Below are 4,579 nucleotides of genomic sequence, written 5' to 3'. Positions count from 1 at the left end.
CTCCATGCAAACACACACACACACACACACACACACACACACACACACACACTTATTTGCACCAACAATTTACTCCTCTATTATTACCAATCTCTCAATCACACTGGCTGTCTCCGCACCTACTCATTCTGCATATCCCCCAACCCACCCAGCTTCCTTGGCTTCCAGCTGTCCAGCTGATGCATCTGCGTGGCACTCTTGCCCCTTCGCGGGCTGCAGCAGCTGGCCCTCTGTGATGAGAATATCTTTCTTACGCACCTGATTTTTATGGCACTTATATATTCTTTGCAAAATGATTAATGTGTGAAACTCTAAATCAAGTCTCAGTTAAAATAATACCTCCTCGAAGCCTTCTCAGATCCTCCAAGGGAATCACTTTTTCCTACTTTTGTTTTTCCCATTTTCACCTCTGCCCTCAGGGTGTTCGGTCTTGAGTGAAGATTTCTTGCCTATTTCTTTCTGGCAGTTGTTTCCCGTGAAAGTACTGAAATTCAATGAATTCTCTTTCTTTCACTCCATGTAAATATTATCATTGTATCTGGCCTTCATTTTACTATTGCCTTCACTTGCTATCCAGCATGTTCTTTGTATATTTTTGTTTGGTCTCTGAATGCTGGCTTCATTCTGGGGTGCAAGTTTTGACCCTGTATCCCCCCACCTGGACTAATTTTTTCCTAACTCCTGTAACCATTCATTTCAGGCCAGACTCTACTGGAACTTGCATTTAGTGCTTCTATCATGGATTGCATAGTTCTTCTAACAGTTGTGCCCAACCTGCCCATTATGCTATTAGCTCCTCAAGGTCAAAACTTTTCTCCTTGATTTTTATTGTCTCTATAGAACATAAACCAAGGCCTGGAACATGATGGATACTCAATAGATATTTTCGAAATTTGAATATGTGATAAACTAATTGTCTCTGATATCCCACACTAAGATAATTCCACATTTGGTTTATTGATCTGTGGCTAGAATTTGATTTAATAGTTATTTCCAGTATTTTAAGTCCATCCTGTATAATATGGTCCAGTGCAGTATAGTGTGAGTACAGGTCTGGAAAATTTCTTGAAAACAATGAAAAATAATATATTTTTTTGCTGCATTTAATGTATTTATTTGTCCTATATTTGGAAATTCCAAAAGACTTGGATTAATGTGAAGGTAGTTTTCCACAGAAAACCAAATTTAAGGATAAACATTATTGATTTCTTTTGGGACTCTCAGTTTCCATAATTTCAGAATATTTTCACCCACCTAACAAATGAAGGCACCATACATAGAATTTTATTGGCCATTTCATATGTTTTCCAGGTGATGACTTGTCATCGAGAGACTAAAGTTTAGCCACTAAACTGATAGTTCAGAGACAATTATTTTCAATACAACACTTTAAAATGTAATATGTAAAGTGCCAATTAATTTATAAAATCCCCATGTGTTAATTTGCTGACTTACCATTAGATAATATAAAAATAGTTCCAATAAATAGAAAACTAAAAAAGTCTATGTACTTCATCTCTGGAACCTATAGGTCCACTGATGTTTAATTTCATTTCTTATGTGCTTTATCTTGTTAGCCTTGTAAGAAATATTAGGGATAAATTTATAGTTAGAATTTGAACTCTCTCTGTGTTTTTTGTGTTTTTTTTTCATTTCCCTTAATAAGCAGATATCCAGGTACAGTGTCTTTCAGAATTGCTTATATGGGGAGAGTCTTAGTTAATATTTGGTTAGTCAATTTAATTCATCATAAAGATTTTCTCATGCCCAAAGGAAAGATAAAGCAGGCTGTTTATAAACCCAATGTTCTATCCACTTAAAAACTAATGTGCAGTGAGAACTGGCAACCATCTAACCCTTATTCTCATGGATTGTTTAATTAATAAGAACTTGATAAGTGATTGGTGAATAGGTTTTCTTGGGGTTTCACTTTTGTTTCTCTCTTCTTGTTCAGTTTCTTTCTATTTGTGAAACTCCTTCTTGTTTTAAGGTCCTTGAATGCACAAGAGAAACCTTTTCAATGGAAACAAGGTTATTGCTAGAAGCATAAGTTTTAATGGATTTAAAAAAAAATATTAAATACAAAATACTTTTAAGAGAAAAGAGAACCTTTAGGTTTTTCATAAGCATCACCATGAGTGATTTCATATTTCATATATTAAGTCCAAAACATCCAAAAGAACATGTAAAATAAAAATCAGAAATAAAATCTTTTACTTTTTTGTCAGCTAGTATAATCTCATTTTTAAATTTGACAGTCATCCAAATTTGCTCTGTAGGACCCTTAACAAATGGAAGGTTTTTTCCTACATTGTTTTTTTTTTCTATTTTGATGTGAGAGACGCAGATTTAGTTACCATGATTGCTTCCTCCTTTTTCCAAGACCAGGCATCTCCACTTTTGGACTATTTTATATTTGTTTATGAGAGCATATGAACGAATAATAATCAGGCTTGGGGTTGACTTACTATGGAGTAAGCTCTCAATAAATATTTGTTGGATTGGAAGTGCCTTGTGAGGCACTGATGAGAAATCATAGGATATTGATGATGTCTGCTGACCTTCCATCACAGCCACTTTCAAGTCAGACATCAAGTCTGTTTTCTGTTCTCAGTCTGGAGAACCTATTATCCTTAAAGGCTTTGTTTGCAAAATACATTATCAGTAAAAGCAGAATATGCTATTAGAAAGATATGTGTGTTTACACAGAGCTCAGTAAACTATTTTACACAGTAGTAAAAAATAAAACCAGCCGTATCTCCTCTTTGCCTGTAATGTAAAGTACTGTAAACTTCTAGGTCTCAAAAACAATAATAAATGTGCCCCAGGAAACCATAATATCTTAAAAACTCATATATGTATTCTCACCAGAAAACTTTGCATTTGATTCATTGTGTTGGAACACCCATTCTAAGTTTTCTTACAAAATAAATTTTGCATATTGTACCTGGAAGGCTCAAGTACTGAATGTACTCTGCATTGCAAAGCCAAACACATACAATTGCAGCTAGAAATTCTATTTTACTTGAAGGTTTTAATACAGATTGACCCAAAGACAGAAATCATAGAATAAGTCTCATCAAAATTGGGTTTGGTATCAATGTTATAAAAAAGTAATTGTGCTAAAGTCTATTACCCCTCTGGCTGGCTTGCTCAGTGGTTAGAGCATCAGCCCACAAACCTAAGGGTCTGGGTTCGATTCCAGATCAAGAGTATGTAACTCAGTTGCAGGCTTGATCCCCAGTCTGGTGGGGCTGCATGTGGGAGGCAACCAATTGATGTGTCTCTCTCACATCGATGTTCCTCTCTCTCTCTCTCTCTCGCCCCCTCCACTCTATAAAAAATTAATGTTCCTCTCTCCCCCCCCCCCCCCCACTCCACTCTCTATAAAAAATTAATGGAAAAAATATCCTCCGGTGAGGATAAAACACAGCAACAGCATCTCTCTCTCTCTCTCTCGCCCCCTCCACTCTATAAAAAATTAATGGAAAAAATATCCTCAGGTGAGGATAAATACAGCAACAGCACACAAAACTAAAATAAAGTCTATTACCCAATAAAGACATAACTATGAGATAACCCTTGCTTAGAACACAAGAGAGGTCTCCACAGCCAACAGTCCTTGTTAGTTAAAACCCAACGATATTAGTTTATTTCTAACTACTAAAAACTCTGAAGAATGAAAGGAGTACTATTTTTAGGACATTGCTCCAATATGATAGCCAGATTGGATCCGGGGCGGAAGCAGAGAGTGGACCCCAGAGAGCCCTGAGCTGCCCCACCATCTCCGTGGGCCTCCTTACCCCCAGGATAGCACAGCCGTCCCCCATCCCCTCCCCGCAGACCTGGCAGCCAGGAGACCCAGCTGCGCCCTGCGTGGCAGGCACCACCGCGCTGGCTGGTGGCGCAGGGAGCGACCCTGGGGAGGCTTCACAACCGCCTCACCCGCTGGCAGGAACAGCAAGGTCCTTGCAAGACAGGTTTGGGGACAGTGAGATGGTTCAGTGTAAAAAACGTATATGGTTTCATCCACAGGAAGGACACCAGGGAAGATGTATTTATTTAGCAGACCTACCGCCGTAAAGAAGAATAACCCCAGGAAGTGCCTTGGCAGTGCAGGAGATGGAGAGACGATGGAAGGAGCAGAGCATAGGGAGGCGGACCTGTCACAGGCCAGGGTGGCGTTCCAGGGCCAGGCGGAACACGTGCGGCAGGACCAGCGCACTCACTTCAAGCAATTACCCGCCGGATGATGGAAATAGTGAGAGTGGGAAAGAATGAAGGTCTGAGGAGTGTTCCCGAGGGCCAGACCCTACCACAGGCCACGGTGCCCACCTTCATGTGGAGACCCCAGGGGCGCCACCACACCACTCAGCCGTCCTGTGCAGGGAGAGGTGATGGAGGCTGCCTGCAACCCGGGGCAGGAGAACAAGGTAGGCCAGTGAGACAGAGTGTGCCTCCAGGGTATAGACAGCAGTTCCTCGGATAACACAGTGGAGGAAATAATGAAACGAAACAAAACACAGGCTTTGCTTATGAGTGACTGTGTGGAATAGTAAAAAGAACGTAAAACCAGGAG

Source organism: Myotis brandtii, unplaced genomic scaffold (genome assembly GCF_000412655.1).
Source record: "Myotis brandtii unplaced genomic scaffold, ASM41265v1 scaffold609, whole genome shotgun sequence".
Taxonomy (NCBI): Eukaryota; Metazoa; Chordata; class Mammalia; order Chiroptera; family Vespertilionidae; genus Myotis; species Myotis brandtii.
Note: the sequence above shows the minus strand (reverse complement) of the source record.